Source organism: Hydractinia symbiolongicarpus, chromosome 7 (genome assembly GCF_029227915.1).
Source record: "Hydractinia symbiolongicarpus strain clone_291-10 chromosome 7, HSymV2.1, whole genome shotgun sequence".
Lineage (NCBI taxonomy): Eukaryota > Metazoa > Cnidaria > Hydrozoa > Anthoathecata > Hydractiniidae > Hydractinia > Hydractinia symbiolongicarpus.
In genome coordinates, this window is record NC_079881.1 from 10,210,403 (window position 1) to 10,226,912 (window position 16,510).

General features: G+C 48.0%; 55 non-coding genes across 55 annotated transcripts; 45 read left to right on the forward strand and 10 right to left on the reverse strand.

The window, feature by feature from the left end:
• Positions 1-360: 360 nt before the first annotated feature.
• Positions 361-433, reverse strand: Trnav-cac (transfer RNA valine (anticodon CAC)). The gene has a single exon. It is a non-coding gene; the product is annotated as a tRNA-Val (tRNA).
• A 91-nt stretch (positions 434-524) lies between these two features.
• On the forward strand, positions 525-597 carry Trnav-uac (transfer RNA valine (anticodon UAC)). Its single transcript has one exon. It is a non-coding gene; the product is annotated as a tRNA-Val (tRNA).
• Positions 598-840: 243 nt separating this feature from the next.
• On the forward strand, positions 841-913 carry Trnam-cau (transfer RNA methionine (anticodon CAU)). The gene has a single exon. It is a non-coding gene; the product is annotated as a tRNA-Met (tRNA).
• A 64-nt stretch (positions 914-977) lies between these two features.
• On the reverse strand, positions 978-1,050 carry Trnav-cac (transfer RNA valine (anticodon CAC)). The gene has a single exon. It is a non-coding gene; the product is annotated as a tRNA-Val (tRNA).
• Positions 1,051-1,141: 91 nt separating this feature from the next.
• Positions 1,142-1,214, forward strand: Trnav-aac (transfer RNA valine (anticodon AAC)). The gene has a single exon. It is a non-coding gene; the product is annotated as a tRNA-Val (tRNA).
• Positions 1,215-1,254: 40 nt separating this feature from the next.
• On the forward strand, positions 1,255-1,326 carry Trnaq-cug (transfer RNA glutamine (anticodon CUG)). Its single transcript has one exon. It is a non-coding gene; the product is annotated as a tRNA-Gln (tRNA).
• Positions 1,327-1,457: 131 nt separating this feature from the next.
• Positions 1,458-1,530, forward strand: Trnam-cau (transfer RNA methionine (anticodon CAU)). The gene has a single exon. It is a non-coding gene; the product is annotated as a tRNA-Met (tRNA).
• A 64-nt stretch (positions 1,531-1,594) lies between these two features.
• Trnav-cac (transfer RNA valine (anticodon CAC)) lies at positions 1,595-1,667 on the reverse strand. The gene has a single exon. It is a non-coding gene; the product is annotated as a tRNA-Val (tRNA).
• A 91-nt stretch (positions 1,668-1,758) lies between these two features.
• Positions 1,759-1,831, forward strand: Trnav-uac (transfer RNA valine (anticodon UAC)). The gene has a single exon. It is a non-coding gene; the product is annotated as a tRNA-Val (tRNA).
• Positions 1,832-2,200: 369 nt separating this feature from the next.
• On the reverse strand, positions 2,201-2,273 carry Trnav-cac (transfer RNA valine (anticodon CAC)). Its single transcript has one exon. It is a non-coding gene; the product is annotated as a tRNA-Val (tRNA).
• A 91-nt stretch (positions 2,274-2,364) lies between these two features.
• On the forward strand, positions 2,365-2,438 carry Trnav-aac (transfer RNA valine (anticodon AAC)). Its single transcript has one exon. It is a non-coding gene; the product is annotated as a tRNA-Val (tRNA).
• A 183-nt stretch (positions 2,439-2,621) lies between these two features.
• Positions 2,622-2,695, reverse strand: Trnav-cac (transfer RNA valine (anticodon CAC)). Its single transcript has one exon. It is a non-coding gene; the product is annotated as a tRNA-Val (tRNA).
• A 90-nt stretch (positions 2,696-2,785) lies between these two features.
• Trnav-uac (transfer RNA valine (anticodon UAC)) lies at positions 2,786-2,858 on the forward strand. Its single transcript has one exon. It is a non-coding gene; the product is annotated as a tRNA-Val (tRNA).
• A 380-nt stretch (positions 2,859-3,238) lies between these two features.
• Positions 3,239-3,311, reverse strand: Trnav-cac (transfer RNA valine (anticodon CAC)). Its single transcript has one exon. It is a non-coding gene; the product is annotated as a tRNA-Val (tRNA).
• Positions 3,312-3,402: 91 nt separating this feature from the next.
• On the forward strand, positions 3,403-3,475 carry Trnav-aac (transfer RNA valine (anticodon AAC)). Its single transcript has one exon. It is a non-coding gene; the product is annotated as a tRNA-Val (tRNA).
• Positions 3,476-3,515: 40 nt separating this feature from the next.
• Trnaq-cug (transfer RNA glutamine (anticodon CUG)) lies at positions 3,516-3,587 on the forward strand. The gene has a single exon. It is a non-coding gene; the product is annotated as a tRNA-Gln (tRNA).
• A 268-nt stretch (positions 3,588-3,855) lies between these two features.
• On the reverse strand, positions 3,856-3,928 carry Trnav-cac (transfer RNA valine (anticodon CAC)). The gene has a single exon. It is a non-coding gene; the product is annotated as a tRNA-Val (tRNA).
• A 91-nt stretch (positions 3,929-4,019) lies between these two features.
• Trnav-uac (transfer RNA valine (anticodon UAC)) lies at positions 4,020-4,092 on the forward strand. The gene has a single exon. It is a non-coding gene; the product is annotated as a tRNA-Val (tRNA).
• Positions 4,093-4,636: 544 nt separating this feature from the next.
• On the forward strand, positions 4,637-4,709 carry Trnav-aac (transfer RNA valine (anticodon AAC)). The gene has a single exon. It is a non-coding gene; the product is annotated as a tRNA-Val (tRNA).
• Positions 4,710-4,749: 40 nt separating this feature from the next.
• On the forward strand, positions 4,750-4,821 carry Trnaq-cug (transfer RNA glutamine (anticodon CUG)). The gene has a single exon. It is a non-coding gene; the product is annotated as a tRNA-Gln (tRNA).
• A 432-nt stretch (positions 4,822-5,253) lies between these two features.
• Trnav-aac (transfer RNA valine (anticodon AAC)) lies at positions 5,254-5,326 on the forward strand. Its single transcript has one exon. It is a non-coding gene; the product is annotated as a tRNA-Val (tRNA).
• A 40-nt stretch (positions 5,327-5,366) lies between these two features.
• On the forward strand, positions 5,367-5,438 carry Trnaq-cug (transfer RNA glutamine (anticodon CUG)). The gene has a single exon. It is a non-coding gene; the product is annotated as a tRNA-Gln (tRNA).
• Positions 5,439-5,870: 432 nt separating this feature from the next.
• Trnav-aac (transfer RNA valine (anticodon AAC)) lies at positions 5,871-5,943 on the forward strand. The gene has a single exon. It is a non-coding gene; the product is annotated as a tRNA-Val (tRNA).
• Positions 5,944-6,486: 543 nt separating this feature from the next.
• On the forward strand, positions 6,487-6,559 carry Trnav-aac (transfer RNA valine (anticodon AAC)). Its single transcript has one exon. It is a non-coding gene; the product is annotated as a tRNA-Val (tRNA).
• A 239-nt stretch (positions 6,560-6,798) lies between these two features.
• On the forward strand, positions 6,799-6,871 carry Trnam-cau (transfer RNA methionine (anticodon CAU)). Its single transcript has one exon. It is a non-coding gene; the product is annotated as a tRNA-Met (tRNA).
• A 64-nt stretch (positions 6,872-6,935) lies between these two features.
• On the reverse strand, positions 6,936-7,008 carry Trnav-cac (transfer RNA valine (anticodon CAC)). The gene has a single exon. It is a non-coding gene; the product is annotated as a tRNA-Val (tRNA).
• A 91-nt stretch (positions 7,009-7,099) lies between these two features.
• Trnav-aac (transfer RNA valine (anticodon AAC)) lies at positions 7,100-7,172 on the forward strand. The gene has a single exon. It is a non-coding gene; the product is annotated as a tRNA-Val (tRNA).
• Positions 7,173-7,415: 243 nt separating this feature from the next.
• On the forward strand, positions 7,416-7,488 carry Trnam-cau (transfer RNA methionine (anticodon CAU)). The gene has a single exon. It is a non-coding gene; the product is annotated as a tRNA-Met (tRNA).
• Positions 7,489-7,716: 228 nt separating this feature from the next.
• On the forward strand, positions 7,717-7,789 carry Trnav-aac (transfer RNA valine (anticodon AAC)). Its single transcript has one exon. It is a non-coding gene; the product is annotated as a tRNA-Val (tRNA).
• A 40-nt stretch (positions 7,790-7,829) lies between these two features.
• On the forward strand, positions 7,830-7,901 carry Trnaq-uug (transfer RNA glutamine (anticodon UUG)). The gene has a single exon. It is a non-coding gene; the product is annotated as a tRNA-Gln (tRNA).
• A 131-nt stretch (positions 7,902-8,032) lies between these two features.
• On the forward strand, positions 8,033-8,105 carry Trnam-cau (transfer RNA methionine (anticodon CAU)). Its single transcript has one exon. It is a non-coding gene; the product is annotated as a tRNA-Met (tRNA).
• Positions 8,106-8,169: 64 nt separating this feature from the next.
• Positions 8,170-8,242, reverse strand: Trnav-cac (transfer RNA valine (anticodon CAC)). Its single transcript has one exon. It is a non-coding gene; the product is annotated as a tRNA-Val (tRNA).
• Positions 8,243-8,333: 91 nt separating this feature from the next.
• Positions 8,334-8,406, forward strand: Trnav-aac (transfer RNA valine (anticodon AAC)). The gene has a single exon. It is a non-coding gene; the product is annotated as a tRNA-Val (tRNA).
• Positions 8,407-8,446: 40 nt separating this feature from the next.
• On the forward strand, positions 8,447-8,518 carry Trnaq-uug (transfer RNA glutamine (anticodon UUG)). Its single transcript has one exon. It is a non-coding gene; the product is annotated as a tRNA-Gln (tRNA).
• A 131-nt stretch (positions 8,519-8,649) lies between these two features.
• Trnam-cau (transfer RNA methionine (anticodon CAU)) lies at positions 8,650-8,722 on the forward strand. Its single transcript has one exon. It is a non-coding gene; the product is annotated as a tRNA-Met (tRNA).
• Positions 8,723-8,951: 229 nt separating this feature from the next.
• Trnav-aac (transfer RNA valine (anticodon AAC)) lies at positions 8,952-9,024 on the forward strand. Its single transcript has one exon. It is a non-coding gene; the product is annotated as a tRNA-Val (tRNA).
• A 543-nt stretch (positions 9,025-9,567) lies between these two features.
• Trnav-uac (transfer RNA valine (anticodon UAC)) lies at positions 9,568-9,640 on the forward strand. The gene has a single exon. It is a non-coding gene; the product is annotated as a tRNA-Val (tRNA).
• Positions 9,641-9,680: 40 nt separating this feature from the next.
• On the forward strand, positions 9,681-9,752 carry Trnaq-cug (transfer RNA glutamine (anticodon CUG)). The gene has a single exon. It is a non-coding gene; the product is annotated as a tRNA-Gln (tRNA).
• A 947-nt stretch (positions 9,753-10,699) lies between these two features.
• On the forward strand, positions 10,700-10,772 carry Trnav-aac (transfer RNA valine (anticodon AAC)). Its single transcript has one exon. It is a non-coding gene; the product is annotated as a tRNA-Val (tRNA).
• A 544-nt stretch (positions 10,773-11,316) lies between these two features.
• Trnaf-aaa (transfer RNA phenylalanine (anticodon AAA)) lies at positions 11,317-11,389 on the forward strand. Its single transcript has one exon. It is a non-coding gene; the product is annotated as a tRNA-Phe (tRNA).
• Positions 11,390-11,429: 40 nt separating this feature from the next.
• On the forward strand, positions 11,430-11,501 carry Trnaq-cug (transfer RNA glutamine (anticodon CUG)). Its single transcript has one exon. It is a non-coding gene; the product is annotated as a tRNA-Gln (tRNA).
• A 432-nt stretch (positions 11,502-11,933) lies between these two features.
• Trnav-uac (transfer RNA valine (anticodon UAC)) lies at positions 11,934-12,006 on the forward strand. The gene has a single exon. It is a non-coding gene; the product is annotated as a tRNA-Val (tRNA).
• Positions 12,007-12,046: 40 nt separating this feature from the next.
• Trnaq-cug (transfer RNA glutamine (anticodon CUG)) lies at positions 12,047-12,118 on the forward strand. Its single transcript has one exon. It is a non-coding gene; the product is annotated as a tRNA-Gln (tRNA).
• A 268-nt stretch (positions 12,119-12,386) lies between these two features.
• On the reverse strand, positions 12,387-12,459 carry Trnav-cac (transfer RNA valine (anticodon CAC)). The gene has a single exon. It is a non-coding gene; the product is annotated as a tRNA-Val (tRNA).
• A 708-nt stretch (positions 12,460-13,167) lies between these two features.
• Trnav-aac (transfer RNA valine (anticodon AAC)) lies at positions 13,168-13,240 on the forward strand. Its single transcript has one exon. It is a non-coding gene; the product is annotated as a tRNA-Val (tRNA).
• Positions 13,241-13,786: 546 nt separating this feature from the next.
• Trnav-aac (transfer RNA valine (anticodon AAC)) lies at positions 13,787-13,859 on the forward strand. The gene has a single exon. It is a non-coding gene; the product is annotated as a tRNA-Val (tRNA).
• Positions 13,860-13,899: 40 nt separating this feature from the next.
• Positions 13,900-13,971, forward strand: Trnaq-cug (transfer RNA glutamine (anticodon CUG)). The gene has a single exon. It is a non-coding gene; the product is annotated as a tRNA-Gln (tRNA).
• Positions 13,972-14,102: 131 nt separating this feature from the next.
• Positions 14,103-14,175, forward strand: Trnam-cau (transfer RNA methionine (anticodon CAU)). The gene has a single exon. It is a non-coding gene; the product is annotated as a tRNA-Met (tRNA).
• A 228-nt stretch (positions 14,176-14,403) lies between these two features.
• Positions 14,404-14,476, forward strand: Trnav-uac (transfer RNA valine (anticodon UAC)). The gene has a single exon. It is a non-coding gene; the product is annotated as a tRNA-Val (tRNA).
• A 243-nt stretch (positions 14,477-14,719) lies between these two features.
• Positions 14,720-14,792, forward strand: Trnam-cau (transfer RNA methionine (anticodon CAU)). The gene has a single exon. It is a non-coding gene; the product is annotated as a tRNA-Met (tRNA).
• A 228-nt stretch (positions 14,793-15,020) lies between these two features.
• Positions 15,021-15,093, forward strand: Trnav-aac (transfer RNA valine (anticodon AAC)). Its single transcript has one exon. It is a non-coding gene; the product is annotated as a tRNA-Val (tRNA).
• A 544-nt stretch (positions 15,094-15,637) lies between these two features.
• On the forward strand, positions 15,638-15,710 carry Trnav-aac (transfer RNA valine (anticodon AAC)). The gene has a single exon. It is a non-coding gene; the product is annotated as a tRNA-Val (tRNA).
• Positions 15,711-15,750: 40 nt separating this feature from the next.
• On the forward strand, positions 15,751-15,822 carry Trnaq-cug (transfer RNA glutamine (anticodon CUG)). Its single transcript has one exon. It is a non-coding gene; the product is annotated as a tRNA-Gln (tRNA).
• Positions 15,823-15,953: 131 nt separating this feature from the next.
• On the forward strand, positions 15,954-16,026 carry Trnam-cau (transfer RNA methionine (anticodon CAU)). The gene has a single exon. It is a non-coding gene; the product is annotated as a tRNA-Met (tRNA).
• A 228-nt stretch (positions 16,027-16,254) lies between these two features.
• Trnav-uac (transfer RNA valine (anticodon UAC)) lies at positions 16,255-16,327 on the forward strand. The gene has a single exon. It is a non-coding gene; the product is annotated as a tRNA-Val (tRNA).
• Positions 16,328-16,510: the final 183 nt, after the last annotated feature.

Genomic DNA, 16,510 nt, shown 5'->3' on the forward strand with positions numbered 1-16,510 from the left:
ACCTCGGAAGAGCCTCTGTAGGTTCCATGGTGTAATGGTTAGCACTCAGGACTCTGAATCTTGCGATCCGAGTTCAACTCTCGGTGGAACCTGTGCCGTTATTTGTGCCTCGGAAGCACCTATTGGGCGTTTGGAAGCAACGGCACTTCAAATATTTCAGTCATTTGCAAGAAGACATTGTAATAACAACGTTCTTCTGAAATGCATCGGATTAGGGCACAGTGCCTTGTTAGCGCAGTAGGCAGCGCGTCAGTCTCATAATATGAAGGTCGTGAGTTCCATTCTCACACAGGGCAAGGCTTTTAAAAGCCGCAGTGAATTAAATGTTTGACGCCTATTACAAAACTAGCAACTCAACAATGATTTCGCCCGGGCTCGAACCGGGGACCTTGCGCGTGTGAAGCGCACGTGATAACCGCTACACTACGGAATCAAATGAATTTTGGAACCGATGACAAAGGAAAGCAATACAAGGCTAAAATAGCTAGAGAAAAAAGCAAAAACATGTCGCTTGTTAGTTGTCAGATTCCGTAGTGTAGTGGTTATCACGTGCGCTTTACACGCGCAAGGTCCCCGGTTCGAGCCCGGGCGGAATCATTGATGTTTCCGCGAAGCGAACCTCGGAAGAGCCTCTGTAGGTTCCATGGTGTAATGGTTAGCACTCAGGGCTCTGACTCCTGCGATCCGAGTTCAAGTCTCGGTGGAACCTGTGCCGTTAGTTGTGCCTCGGAAGCACCTATTGGGCGTTTGGAAGCAACGGCACTTGAAATATTTTAGTCATTTGCAAGAAGACATTGTAATAACAACGTTCTTCTGAAATGCATCGGATTAGGGCACAGTGCCTTGTTAGCGCAGTAGGCAGCGCGTCAGTCTCATAATCTGAAGGTCGTGAGTTCGATCCTCACACAGGGCAAGGCTTTTAAAAGCCGCAGTGAATCAAATGTTTGACGCCTATTACAAAACTAGCAACTCAACAATGATTCCGCCCGGGCTTGAACCGGGGACATTGCGCGTGTGAAGCGCACGTGATAACCGCTACACTACGGAATCCAATGAATTTTGGAACCTATGACGAAGGAAAGCAATACAAGGCTAAAATAGCTAGAGAAAAAAGCAAAAACATGTCGCTTGTTAGTTGCCAGATTCCGTAGTGTAGTGGTTATCACGTGCGCTTAACACGCGCAAGGTCCCCGGTTCGAGCCCGGGCGGAATCATTCATGTTTCCGCGAAGCGAACCTCGGAAGAGCCTCTGTAGGTTCCATGGTGTAATGGTTAGCACTCAGGACTCTGAATCCTGCGATCCGAGTTCAAGTCTCGGTGGAACCTGTGCCGTTAGTTTTGCCGCGGAAGCACCTATTGGGCGTTTGGAAGCAACGGCACTTCAAATATTTTAGTCATTTGCAAGAAGACATTGTAATAACAACGTTCTTCTGAAATGCATCGGATTAGGGCACAGTGCCTTGTTAGCGCAGTAGGCAGCGCGTCAGTCTCATAATCTGAAGGTCGTGAGTTCGATCCTCACACAGGGCAAGGCTTTTAAAAGCCGCAGTGAATCAAATGTTTGACGCCTATTTCAAAACTAGCAACTCAACAATGATTCCGCCCGGGCTCAAACCGGGGACCTTGCGCGTGTGAAGCGCACGTGATAACCACTACACTACGGAATCCAATGAATTTTGGAACCGATGACGAAGGAAAGCAATACAAGGCTAAAATAGCTAGAGAAAAAAGCAAAAACATGTCGCTTGTTAGTTGCCAGATTCCGTAGTGTAGTGCTTATCACGTGCGCTTTACCCGCGCAAGGTCCCCGGTTCGAGCCCGGGCGGAATCATTGATGTTTCCGCAAAGCGAACCTCGGAAGAGCCTCTGTAGGTTCCATGGTGTAATGGTTAGCACTCAGGACTCTGAATCTTGCGATCCGAGTTTAAGTTTCGGTGGAACCTGTGCCGTTATTTGTGCCTCGGAAGCACCTATTGGGCGTTTAGATGCAACGGCACTTCAAATATTTCAGTCATTTGCAAGAAGACATTGTAATAACAACGTTCTTCTGAAATGCATCGGATTAGGGCACAGTGCCTTGTTAGCGCAGTAGGCAGCGCGTCAGTCTCATCGTGAGTTCGATTCTCACACAGGGCAAGGCTTTTAAAAGCCGCAGTGAATCAAATGTTTGACGCCTATTAAAAAACTAGCAACTCTACAATGATTCCGCCCGGGCTCGAACCGGGGACCTTGCGCGTGTGAAGCGCACGTGATAACCGCTACACTACGGAATCCAATGAATTTTGGAACCGATGACAAAGGAAAGAAATACAAGGCTATAATAGCTAGAGAAAAAAGCAAAAACATGTCGCTTGTTAGTTGCCAGATTCCGTAGTGTAGTGGTTATCATGTGCGCTTAACACGCGCAAGGTCCCCGGTTCGAGTCCGGGCGGAAGACATTATAATAACAACGTTCTTCTGAAATACATCGGATTAGGGCACAGTGCCTTGTTAGCGCAGTAGGCAGCGCGTCAGTCTCATAATCTGAAGGTCGTGAGTTTGATCCTCAAACAGGGCAAGGCTTTTAAAAGCCGCAGTGAATCAAATGTTTGACGCCTATTACAAAACTAGCAACTCAACAATGGTTCCGCCCGGGCTCGAACCGGGGACCTTGCGCGTGTGAAGCGCACGTGATAACCGCTACACTACGGAATCCAATGAATTTTGTAACCTGTGACGAAGGAAAGCAATACAAGGCTAAAATAGCTAGAGAAAAAAGCAAAAACATGTCGCTTGTTAGTTGTCAGATTCCGTAGTGTAGTGGTTATCACGTGCGCTTTACACGCGCAAGGTCCCCGGTTCGAGCCCGGGCGGAATCATTGATGTTTCCGCGAAGCGAACCTCGGAAGAGCCTCTGTAGGTTCCATGGTGTAATGGTTAGCACTCAGGACTCTGAATCTTGCGATCCGAGATCAAGTCTCGGTGGAACCTGTGCCGTTATTTGTGCCTCGGAAGCACCTATTGGGCGTTTGGAAGCAACGGCACTTCAAATATTTCAGTCATTTGCAAGAAGACATTGTAATAACAACGTTCTTCTGAAATGCATCGGATTAGGGCACAGTGCCTTGTTAGCGCAGTAGGCAGCGCGTCAGTCTCATAATATGAAGGTCGTGAGTTCCATTCTCACACAGGGCAAGGCTTTTAAAAGCCGCAGTGAATTAAATGTTTGACGCCTATTACAAAACTAGCAACTCAACAATGATTTCGCCCGGGCTCGAACCGGGGACCTTGCGCGTGTGAAGCGCACGTGATAACCGCTACACTACGGAATCAAATGAATTTTAGAACCGATGACAAAGGAAAGCAATGCAAGGCTAAAACAGCTAGAGAAAAAAGCAAAAACATGTCGCTTGTTAGTTGCCAGATTCCGTAGTGTAGTGGTTATCACGTGCGCTTAACACGCGCAATGTCCCCGGTTCGAGCCCGGACGGAATTATTGATGTTTCCGCGAAGCGAACCTCGGAAGAACCTCTGTAGGTTCCATGGTGTAATGGTTAGCACTCAGGACTCTGAATCCTGCGATCCGAGTTCAAGTCTCGGTGGAACCTGTGCCGTCAGTTGTGCCTCGGAAGCACCTATTGGGCGTTTGGAAACAACGGCACTTGAAATATGTTAGTCATTTGCAAGAAGACATTGTAATAACAACGTTCTTCTGAAATGCATCGGATTAGGGCACAGTGCCTTGTTAGCGCAGTAGGCAGCGCGTCAGTCTCATAGTCTGAAGGTCGTGAGTTCGATCCTCACACAGGGCAAGGCTTTTAAAAGCCGCAGTGAATCAAATGTTTGACGCCTTTTACAAAACTAGCAACTCAACAATGATTCCGCCCGGGCTCGAACCGGGGACCTTGCGCGTGTGAAGCGCACGTGATAACCGCTACACTACGGAATCCAATGAATTTTGTAACCTGTGACGAAGGAAAGCAATACAAGGCTAAAATAGCTAGAGAAAAAAGCAAAAACATGTCGCTTGTTAGTTGTCAGATTCCGTAGTGTAGTGGTTATCACGTGCGCTTTACACGCGCAAGGTCCCCGGTTCGAGCCCGGGCGGAATCATTGATGTTTCCGCGAAGCGAACCTCGGAAGAGCCTCTGTAGGTTCCATGGTGTAATGGTTAGCACTCAGGTCTCTGAATCTTGCGATCCGAGTTCAAGTCTCGGTGGAACCTGTGCCGTTATTTGTGCCTCGGAAGCACCTATTGGGCGTTTGGAAGCAACGGCACTTCAAATATTTCAGTCATTTGCAAGAAGACATTGTAATAACAACGTTCTTCTGAAATGCATCGGATTAGGGCACAGTGCCTTGTTAGCGCAGTAGGCAGCGCGTCAGTCTCATAATATGAAGGTCGTGAGTTCCATTCTCACACAGGGCAAGGCTTTTAAAAGCCGCAGTGAATTAAATGTTTGACGCCTATTACAAAACTAGCAACTCAACAATGATTTCGCCCGGGCTCGAACCGGGGACCTTGCACGTGTGAAGCGCACGTGATAACCGCTACACTACGGAATCAAATGAATTTTGGAACCGATGACAAAGGAAAGCAATGCAAGGCTAAAACAGCTAGAGAAAAAAGCAAAAACATGTCGCTTGTTAGTTGCCAGATTCCGTAGTGTAGTGGTTATCACGTGCGCTTAACACGCGCAATGTCCCCGGTTCGAGCCCGGACGGAATTATTGATGTTTCCGCGAAGCGAACCTCGGAAGAACCTCTGTAGGTTCCATGGTGTAATGGTTAGCACTCAGGACTCTGAATCCTGCGATCCGAGTTCAAGTCTCGGTGGAACCTGTGCCGTTAGTTGTGCCTCGGAAGCACCTATTGGGCGTTTGGAAGCAACGGCACTTGAAATATGTTAGTCATTTGCAAGAAGACATTGTAATAACAACGTTCTTCTGAAATGCATCGGATTAGGGCACAGTGCCTTGTTAGCGCAGTAGGCAGCGCGTCAGTCTCATAGTCTGAAGGTCGTGAGTTCGATCCTCACACAGGGCAAGGCTTTTAAAAGCCGCAGTGAATCAAATGTTTGACGCCTATTACAAAACTAGCAACTCAACAATGATTCCGCCCGAGCTCGAACCGGGGACCTTGCGCGTGTGAAGCGCACGTGATAACCGCTACACTACGCAATCCAATGAATTTTGGAACCTATGACGAAGGAAAGCAATACAAGGCTAAAATAGCTAGAGAAAAAAGCAAAAACATGTCGCTTGTTAGTTTCCAGATTTCGTAGTGTAGTGGTTATCACGTGCGCTTAACACGCGCAAGGTCCCCTGTTCGAGCCCGGGCGGAATCATTGATGTTTCCGCGAAGCGAACCTCGGAAGAGCCTCTGTAGGTTCCATGGTGTAATGGTTAGCACTCAGGACTCTGAATCCTGCAATCCGAGTTCAAGTCTCGGTGGAACCTGTGCCCTTATTTGTGCTTTGGAAGCACCTATGGGGCGTTTGGAAGCAATGGCACTTCAAATATTTTAGTCATCTGCAAGAAGGCATTGTAATAACAACGTTCTTCTGAAATGCATCGGATTAGGGCACAGTGCCTTGTTAGCGCACTAGGCAGCGCGTCAATCTCATAATCTGAAGGTCGTGAGTTCGATCCTCACACAGGGCAAGACTTTTAAAAGCCGCAGTGAATCAAATGTTTGACGCCTATTACAAAACTAGCAACTCAACAATGATTCCGCCCGGGCTCGAACCGGGGACCTTGGGCGTGTGAAGCGCACGTGATAACCGCTACACACCGGAATCCAATGAATTTTGGATCCGATTACGAAGGAAAGCAATACAAGGCTAAAAGAGCTAGAGAAAAAAGCAAAAACATGTCGCTTGTTAGTTGCCAGACTCCGTAGTGTAGTGGTTATCACGTGCGCTTAACACGCGCAAGGTCCCCGGTTCGAGCCCGGGCGGAATCATGATGTTTCCGCGAAGCGAACCTCGGAAGAGCCTCTGTAGGTTCCATAGTGTAATGTTTAGCACTCAGGACTCTGAATCCTGCGATCCGAGTTCAAGTCTCGGTGGAACCTGTGCCGTTATTTGTGCTTTGGAAGCACCTATGGGGCGTTTGGAAGCAACGGCACTTCAAATATTTTAGTCATTTGCAAGAAGACATTGTAATAACAACGTTCTTCTGAAATGCATCGGATTAGGGCACAGTGCCTTGTTAGCGCAGTAGGCAGCGCGTCAATCTCATAATCTGAAGGTCGTGAGTTCGATCCTCACACAGGGCAAGACTTTTAAAAGCCGCAGTGAATCAAATGTTTGACGCCTATTACAAAACTAGCAACTCAACGATGATTCCGCCCGGGCTCGAACCGGGGACCTTGGGCGTGTGAAGCGCACGTGATAACCGCTACACTACGGAATCCAATGAATTTTGGAACCAATTACGAAGGAAAGCAATACAAGGCTAAAAGAGCTAGAGAAAAAAGCAAAAACATGTCGCTTGTTAGTTGACAGACTCCGTAGTGTAGTGGTTATCACGTGCGCTTAACAAGCACAAGGTCCCCGGTTCGAGCCCGGGCGGAATCATTGATGTTTCCGCGAAGCGAACCTCGGAAGAGCCTCTGTAGATTCCATAGTGTAATGTTTAGCACTCAGGACTCTGAATCTTGCGATCCTAGTTCAAGTCTCGGTGGAACCTGTGCCGTTAGTTGTGCCTCGGAAGCACCTACTGGGCGTTTGGAAGCAACGGCACTTGAAATATTTTAGTCATTTGCAAAAAGACATTGTAATACCATCTTCTGAAATGCATCGGATTAGGGCTCAGTGCCTTGTTAGCGCAGTAGGCAGCGCGTCAGTCTCATAATCTGAAGGTCGTGAGTTCGATCCTCACACAGGGCAAGGCTTTTAAAAGCCGCAGTGAATCAAATGTTTGACGCCTATTACGAAACTAGCAACTCAACAATGATTCCGCCCGGGCTCGAACCGGGGACCTTGCGCGTGTGAAGCGCACGTGATTACCGCTACACTACGGAATCCAATGAATTTTGGAACCTATGACGAAGGAAAGCAATACAAGGCTAAAATAGCTAGAGAAAAAAGCAAAAACATGTCGCTTGTTAGTTGCCAGATTCCGTAGTGTAGTGGTTATCACGTGCGTTTAACACGCGCAAGGTCCCCGGTTCGAGCCCGGGCGGAATCATTGATGTTTCCTCGAAGCGAACCTCGGAAGAGCCTCTGTAGGTTCCATAGTGTAATGGTTAGCACTCAGGACTCTGAATCTTGCGATCCTAGTTCAAGTCTCGGTGGAACCTGTGCCGATGGTTGTGCCTCGGAAGCACCTATTGGGTGTTTGGAAGCAACGGCACTTGAAATATTTTAGTCATTTGCAAGAAGACATTGTAATAACAACATTCTTCTGAAATGCATCGGATTCAGGCACAGTGCCTTGTTAGCGCAGTAGGCAGCGCGTCAGTCTCATAATCTGAAGGTCGTGAGTTCGATCCTCACACAGGGCAAGGCTTTTAAAAGCCGCAGTGAATCAAATGTTTGACGCCTATTACAAAACTAGCAACTCAACAATGATTCCGCCCGGGCTCGAACGGGGACCTTGCGCGTGTGAAGTGCACGTGATAACCGCTACACTACGGAATCCAATGAATTTTGGAACCTATGACGAAGGAAAGCAATACAAGGCTAAAATAGCTAGAGAAAAAAGCAAAAAACATGTCGCTTGTTAGTTGCCAGATTCCGTAGTGTAGTGGTTATCACGTGCGCTTAACACGCGCAAGGTCCCCGGTTCGAGCCCGGGCGGAATCATTGATGTTTCCGCGAAGCGAACCTCGGAAGAGCCTCTGTAGGTTCCATGGTGCAATGGTTAGCACTCAGGACTTTGAATCCTGCGATCCGAGTTCAAGTCTCGGTTGAACCTGTGCCGTTAGTTGTGCCTCGGAAGCACCTATTGGGCGTTTGGAAGCAACGGCACTTGAAATATTTTAGTCATTTGCAAGAAGACATTGTAATAACAACGTTCTTCTGAAATGCATCGGATTAGGGCACAGTGCCTTGTTAGCGCAGTAGGCAGCGCGTCAGTCTCATAATCTGAAGGTCGTGAGTTCGATCCTCACACAGGGCAAGGCTTTTAAAAGCCGCAGTGAATCAAAGGTTTGACGCCTATTACAAAACTAGCAACTCAACAATGATTCCGCCCGGGCTCGAACCGGGGACCTTGCGCGTGTGAAGCGCACGTAATAACCACTACACTACGGAATCCAATGAATTTAGGAACCTATGAAGAAGGAAAGCAATACAAGGCTAAAATAGCTAGAGAAAAAAGCAAAAACATGTCGCTTGTTAGTTGCCAGATTCCGTAGTGTAGTGGTTATCACGTGCGCTTAACACGCGCAAGGTCCCCGGTTCGAGCCCGGGCGGAATCATTGATGTTTCCGCGAAGCGAACCTCGGAAGAGCCTCTGTAGGTTCCATGGTGCAATGGTTAGCACTCAGGACTTTGAATCCTGCGATCCGAGTTCAAGTCTCGGTTGAACCTGTGCCGTTAGTTGTGCCTCGGAAGCACCTATTGGGCGTTTGGAAGCAACGGCACTTGAAATATTTTAGTCATTTGCAAGAAGACATTGTAATAACAACGTTCTTCTGAAATGCATCGGATTAGGGCACAGTGCCTTGTTAGCGCAGTAGGCAGCGCGTCAGTCTCATAATCTGAAGGTCGTGAGTTCGATCCTCACACAGGGCAAGGCTTTTAAAAGCCGCAGTGAATCAAATGTTTGACGCCTATTACAAAACTAGCAACTCAACAATGATTCCGAGCGGGCTCGAACCGGGAACCTTGCGCGTGTGAAGCGCACGTGATAACCGCTACACTACGGAATCCAATGAATTTTGGAACCGATGACGAAGGAAAGCAATACAAGGCTAAAATAGCTAGAGAAAAAAGCAAAAAACATGTCGCTTGTTAGTTGCCAGATTCCGTAGTGTGGTGGTTATCACGTGCGCTTAACACGCGCAAGGTCCCCGGTTCGAGCCCGGGTGGAATCATTGATGTTTCCGCGAAGCGAACCTCGGAAGAGCCTCTGTAGGTTCCATGGTGTAATGGTTAGCACTCAGGACTCTGAATCCTGCGATCCGAGTTCAAGTCTCTGTGAAACCTGTGCCGTTAGTTGTGCCTCGGAAGCACCTATTGGGTGTTTGGAAGCAACGGCACTTCAAATATATTAGTCACTTGCAAGAAGACATTGTAATAACAACGTTCTTCTGAAATGCATTGGATTAGGGCACAGTGCCTTGTTAGCACAGTAGGCAGCGCGTCAGTCTCATAATCTGAAGGTCGTGAGTTCGATCCTCACACAGGGCAAGGCTTTTAAAAGCCGCAGTGAATCAAATGTTTGACGCCTATTACAAAACTAGCAACTCAACAATGATTCCGAGCGGGCTCGAACCGGGAACCTTGCGCGTGTGAAGCGCACGTGATAACCGCTACACTACGAATCCAATGCATTATGGAATCTATGACGAAGGAAAGCAATACAAGACTAAAATGGCTAGAGAAAGAAGCCAAAACATGTCGCTTGTTAGGTGCCAGATTCCGTAGTGTAGTGGTTATTACGTGCGCTTTACACGCGCAAGGTCCCCGGTTCGAGCCCGGGCGGAATCATTGATGTTTCCGCGAAGCGAACCTCGGAAGAGCCTCTGTAGGTTCCATGGTGTAATGGTTAGCACTCAGGACTCTGAATCCTGCGATCCGAGTTCAAGTCTCGGTGGAATCTGTGCCGTTATTTGTGCCTCGGTAGCAACTACTGGGCGTTTGGAAGCAACGGCACTTCAAATATTTTAGTCATTTGCAAGAAGACATTGTAATAACAACGTTCTTCTGAAATGCATCGGATTAGGGCACAGTGCCTTGTTAGCGCAGTAGGCAGCGCGTCAGTCTCATAATCTGAAGGTCGTGGGTTCGATCCTCACACAGGGCAAGACTTTTAAAAGCCGCAGTGAATCAAATGTTTGACGCCTATTACAAAACTAGCAACTCAACAATGATTCCGCCCGGGCTCGAACCGGGGACCTTGGGCGTGTGAAGCGCACGTGATAACCGCCACACTAAGGAATCCAATGAATATCACGTGCGCTTAACACGCTCAAGGTCCCCGGTTCGAGCCCGGGCGGAATCATTGATGTTTCCGCGAAGCGAACCTCGGAAGAGCCTCTGTAGGTTCCATAGTGTAATGTTTAGCACTCAGGACTCTGAATCTTGCGATCCTAGTTCAAGTCTCGGTGGAATCTGTGCCGTTATTTGTGCCTCGGAAACACCTATTGGGCGTTTGGAAGCAACGGCACTTCAAATATTTTAGTCATTTGCAAGAAGACATTGTAATAACAACGTTCTTCTGAAATGCATCGGATTAGGGCACAGTGCCTTGTTAGCGCAGTAGGCAGCGCGTCAGTCTCATAATCTGAAGGTCGTGGGTTCGATCCTCACACAGGGCAAGACTTTTAAAAGCCGCAGTGAATCAAATGTTTGACGCCTATTACAAAACTAGCAACTCAACAATGATTCCGCCCGGCCTCGAACCGGGGACCTTGCGCGTGTGAAGTGCACGTGATAACCGCTACACTACGGAATCCAATGAATTTTGGAACCTATGACGAAGGAAAGCAATACAAGGCTAAAATAGCTAGAGAAAAAAGCAAAAAACATGTCGCTTGTTAGTTGCCAGATTCCGTAGTGTAGTGGTTATCACGTGCGCTTAACACGCGCAAGGTCCCCGGTTCGAGCCCGGGTGGAATCATTGATGTTTCCGCGAAGCGAACCTCGGAAGAGCCTCTGTAGGTTCCATGGTGTAATGGTTAGCACTCAGGACTCTGAATCCTGCGATCCGAGTTCAAGTCTCGGTGAAACCTGTGCCGTTAGTTGTGCCTCGGAAGCACCTATTGGGTGTTTGGAAGCAACGGCACTTCAAATATATTAGTCACTTGCAAGAAGACATTGTAATAACAACGTTCTTCTGAAATGCATCGGATTAGGGCACAGTGCCTTGTTAGCACAGTAGGCAGCGCGTCAGTCTCATAATCTGAAGGTCGTGAGTTCGATCCTCACACAGGGCAAGGCTTTTAAAAGCCGCAGTGAATCAAATGTTTGACGCCTATTACAAAACTAGCAACTCAACAATGATCCCGCCCGGGCTCGAACCGGGAACCTTGCGCGTGTGAAGCGCACGTGACAACCGCTACACTACGGAATCCAATGAATTTTGGAACCTATGACGAAGGAAAGCAATACAAGGCTAAAATAGCTAGGGAAAAAAGCAAAAACATGTCGCTTGTTAGTTGCCAGATTCCGTAGTGTAGTGGTTATCACGTACACTTAAAACGCGCAAGGTCCCCGGTTCGAGGCCGGGCGGAATCATTGATGTTTCCGCGAAACGAACCTCGGAAGAGCCTCTGTAGGTTCCATGGTGTAATGGTTAGCACTCAGGACTCTGAATCCTGCGATCCGAGTTCAAGTCTCGGTGGAACCTGTGCCGTTAGTTGTGCCTCGGAAGCACCTATTGGGCGTTTGGAAGCAACGGCACTTCAAATATTTTAGTCATTTGCAAGAAGACATTGTAATAACAACGTTCTTCTGAAATGCATCGGATTAGGGCACAGTGCCTTGTTAGCGCAGTAGGCAGCGCGTCAGTCTCATAATCTGAAGGTCGTGAGTTTGATCCTCACACAGGGCAAGGCTTTTAAAAGCCGCAGTGAATCAAATGTTTGACGCCTATTACAAAACTAGCAACTTAACAATGATTCCGCCCGGGCTCGAACCGGGGAGTTTGCGCGTGTGAAGCGCACGTGATAACCGCTACACTACGGAATCCAATGAATTTTGGAACCTATGACGAAGGAAAGCAATACAAGGCTAAAATAGCTAGAGAAAAAAGCAAAAACATGTCGCTTGTTAGTTGCCAGGTTTCGTAGTGTAGTGGTTATCACGTGCGCTTTACACGCGCAAGGTCCCCCGTTCGAGCCCGGGCGGAATCATTGATGTTTCCGCGAAGCGAACCTCGGAAGAGCCTCTGTAGGTTCCATGGTGTAATGGTTAGCACTCAGGACTCTGAATCCTGCGATCCGAGTTCAAGTCTCGGTGGAACCTTTGCCGTTATTTGTGCCTCGGAAGCACCTATTGGGCGTTTGGAAGCAACGGCACTTGAAATATTTTAGTCATTTGCAAGAAGACATTGTAATAACAACGTTATTCTGAAATGCATCGGATTAGGGCACAGTGCCTTGTTAGCGCAGTAGGCAGCGCGTCAGTCTCATAATCTGAACGTCGTGAGTTCGATCCTCACACAGGGCAAGGCTTTTAAAAGCCGCAGTGAATCAAATGTTTGACGCCTATTACAAAACTAGCAACTCAACAATGATTCCGCCCGGGCTCGAACCGGGGACCTTGCGCGTGTGAAGCGCACGTGATAACCGCTACACTACGGAATCCAATGAATTTTGGAACCTATGACGAAGGAAAGCAATACAAGGCTAAAATAGCTAGGGAAAAAAGCAAAAACATGTCGCTTGTTAGTTGCCAGATTCCGTAGTGTAGTGGTTATCACGTGCACTTCACACGCGCAAGGTCCCCGGTTCGAGCCCGGGCAGAATCATTGATGTTTCCGCGAAGCGAACCTCGGAAAAGCCTCTGTAGGTTCCATGGTGTAATAGTTAGCAGTCAGGACTCTGAATCCTGCGATCCGAGTTTAAGTCTCGGTGGAACCTGTGCCGTTAGTTGTGCCTCGGAAGCACCTATTGGGCGTTTGGAAGCAACGGCACTTGAAATATTTTAGTCATTTGCAAGAAGACATTGTAATAACAACGTTCTTCTGACATGCATCGGATTAGGGCACAGTGCCTTGTTAGCGCAGTAGGCAGCGCGTCAGTCTCATAATCTGAAGGTTGTGAGTTCGATCCTCACACAGGGCAAGGCTTTTAAAAGCCGCAGTGAATCAAATGTTTGACGCCTATTACAAAACTAGCAACTCAACAATGATTCCTCCCGGGCTCGAACCGGGGACCTTGCGCGTGTGAAGCGCACGTGATAACCGCTACACTACGGAATCCAATGAATTTTGGAACCTATGACGAAGGAAAGCAAAACAAGGCTAAAATAGCTAGAGAAAAAAGCAAAAACATGTCGCTTGTTAGTTGCCAGATTCCGTAGTGTAGTGGTTATCACGTGCGCTTAACACGCGCAAGGTCCCCGGTTCGAGCCCGGGCGGAATCATTGATGTTTCCGCCAAGCGAACCTCGGAAGAGCCTCTGTAGATTCCATGGTGTAATGGTTAGCACTCAGGACTCTGAATCCTGCGATCCGAGTTCAAGTCTCGGTGGAACCTGTGCCGTTAGTTGTGCCTCGGAAGCACCTATTGGGCGTTTGGAAGCAACGGCACGTCAATTATATTATAGTCATTTGCAAGAAAACATTTTAATAACAACGTTCTTCTGAAATGAATCGGATTAGGGCACAGTGCCTTGTTAGCGCAGTAGGCAGCGCGTCAGTCTCATAATCTGAATGTCGTGAGTTCGATCCTCACACAGGGCAAGGCTTTTAAAAGCCGCAGTGAATCAAATGTTTGACGCCTATTACAAAACTAGCAACTCAACAATGATTCCGCCCGGGCTCGAACCGGGGACCTTGCGCGTGTGAAGCGCACGTGATAACTGCTACACTACGGAATCCAATGAATTTTGGAACCGATGACGAAGGAAAGCAATACAAGGCTAAAATAGCTAGAGAAAAAAGCAAAAACATGTCGCTTGTTAGTTGCCAGATTCCGTAGTGTAGTGGTTATCACGTGCGATTAACACGCGCAAGGTCCCCGGTTCGAGCCCGGGCGGAATCATTGATGTTTCCGCGAAGCGAACCTCGGAAGAGCCTCTGTAGGTTCCATGGTGTAATGGTTAGCACTCAGGACTCTGAATCCTGCGATCCGAGTTCAAGTCTCGGTGGAACCTGTGCCGTTAGTTGTGCCTCGGAAGCACCTATTGGGCGTTTGAAAGCAACGGCACTTGAAATATTTTAGTCAATTGCAAGAAGACATTGTAATAACAACGTTCTTCTGAAATGCATCGAATTAGGGCACAGTGCCTTGTTAGCGCAGTAGGCAGCGCGTCAGTCTCATAATCTGAAGGTCGTGAGTTCGATCCTCACACAGGGCAAGGCTTTTAAAAGCCGCAGTGAATCAAATGTTTGACGCCTATTACAAAACTAGCAACTCAACAATGATTCCGCCCGGGCTCGAACCGGGGACCTTGCGCGTATGAAGCGCACGTGATAACCGCTACACTACGGAATCCAATGAATTTTGGAACCTATGACGAAGGAAAGCAATACAAGGCTAAAATAGCTAGAGAAAAAAGCAAAAACATGTCGCTTGTTAGTTGCCAGATTCCGTAGTGTAGTGGTTATCACGTGCGCGTTACACGCGCAAGGTCCCCGGTTCGAGCCCGGGCGGAATCATTGATGTTTCCGCGAAGCGAACCTCGGAAGAGCCTCTGTAGGTTCCATGGTGTAATGGTTAGCACTCAGGACTCTGAATCCTGCGATCCGTGTTCAAGTCTCGGTGGAACCTGTGCCGTTAGTTGTGCCTCGGAAGCACCTATTGGGCGTTTGGAAGCAACGGCACTTCAAATATTTTAGTCATTTGCAAGAAGACATTGTAATAACAACGTTCTTCTGAAATGCATCGGATTAGGGCACAGTGCCTTGTTAGCGCAGTAGGCAGCGCGTCAGTCTCATAATCTGAAGGTCGTGAGTTCGATCCTCACACAGGGCATGGTTTTTAAAAGCCGCAGTGAATCAAATGTTTGACGCCTATTACAAAACTAGCAACTCAACAATGATTTCGCCCGGGCTCGAAACGGGGACCTTGCGCGTGTGAAGCGCACGTGATAACTGCTACACTACGGAATCCAATGAATTTTGGAACCTATGACGAAGAAAAGCAATACAAGGCTAAAATAGCTAGAGATAAAAGCAAAAACATGTCGCTTGTTAGTTGCCAGATTCCGTAGTGTAGTGGTTATCACGTACGCTTAACACGCGCAAGGTCCCCGGTTCGAGCCCGGGCGGAATCATTGATGTTTCCGCGAAGCGAACCTCGGAAGAGCCTCTGTAGGTTCCATGGTGTAATGGTTAGCACTCAGGACTCTGAATCCTGCGATCCGTGTTCAAGTCTCGGTGGAACCTGTGCCGTTAGTTGTGCCTCGGAAGCACCTATTGGGCGTTTGGAAGCAACGGCACGTCAAATATTTTAGTCATTTGCAAGAAAACATTGTAATAACAACGTTTTTCTGAAATGAATCGGATTAGGGCACAGTGCCTTGTTAGCGCAGTAGGCAGCGCGTCAGTCTCATAATCTGAATGTCGTGAGTTCGATCCTCACACAGGGCAAGGCTTTTAAAAGCCGCAGTGAATCAAATGTTTGACGCCTATTACAAAACTAGCAACTCAACAATGATTCCGCCCGGGCTCGAACCGGGGACTTTGCGCGTGTGAAGCGCACGTGATAACTGCTACACTACGGAATCCAATGAATTTTGAAACCGATGACGAAAGAAAGCAATACAAGGCTATAATAGCTAGAGAAAAAAACAAAAACATGTCGCTTGTTAGTTGCCAGATTCCGTAGTGTAGTGGTTATCACGTGCGCTTAACACGCGCAAGGTCCCCGGTTCGAGCCCGGTCGGAATCATTGATGTTTCCGCGAAGCAAACCTCGGAAGAGCCTCTGTAGGTTCCATGGTGTAATGGTTAGCACTCAGGACTCTGAATCCTGCGATCCGAGTTCAAGTCTCGGTGGAACCTGTGCCGTTAGTTGTGCCTCGGAAGCACCTATTGGGCGTTTGGAAGCAACGGCACTTGAAATAATTTAGTCAATTGCAAGAAGACATTGCAATAACAACGTTCTTCTGAAATGCATCGGATTAGGGCACAGTGCCTTGTTAGCGCAGTAGGGAGCGCGTCAGTCTCATAATCTGAAGGTCGTGAGTTCGATCCTCACACAGGGCAAGGCTTCTAAAAGCCGCAGTGAATCAAATGTTTGACGCCTATTACATAACTAGCAACTCAACAATGATTCCGCCCGGGCTTGAACCGGGGACCTTGCGCGTATGAAGCGCACGTGATAACCGCTACACTACGGAATCCAATGAATTTTGGAACCTATGACGAAGGAAAGCAATACAAGGCTAAAATAGCTAGAGATAAAAGCAAAAACATGTCGCTTGTTAGTTGCCAGATTCCGTAGTGTAGTGGTTATCACGTGCGCTTTACACGCGCAAGGTCCCCGGTTCGAGCCCGGGCGGAATCATGGATGTTTCCCCGAAGCGAACCTCGGAAGAGCCTCTGTAGGTTCCATGGTGTAATGGTTAGCACTCAGAACTCTGAATCCTGCGATCGGAGTTCAAGTCTCGGTGGAACCTGTGCCGTTATTTGTGCCTCGGAAGCACCTATTGGGCGTTTGGAAGCAACGGCACTTCAAATATTTTAGTCA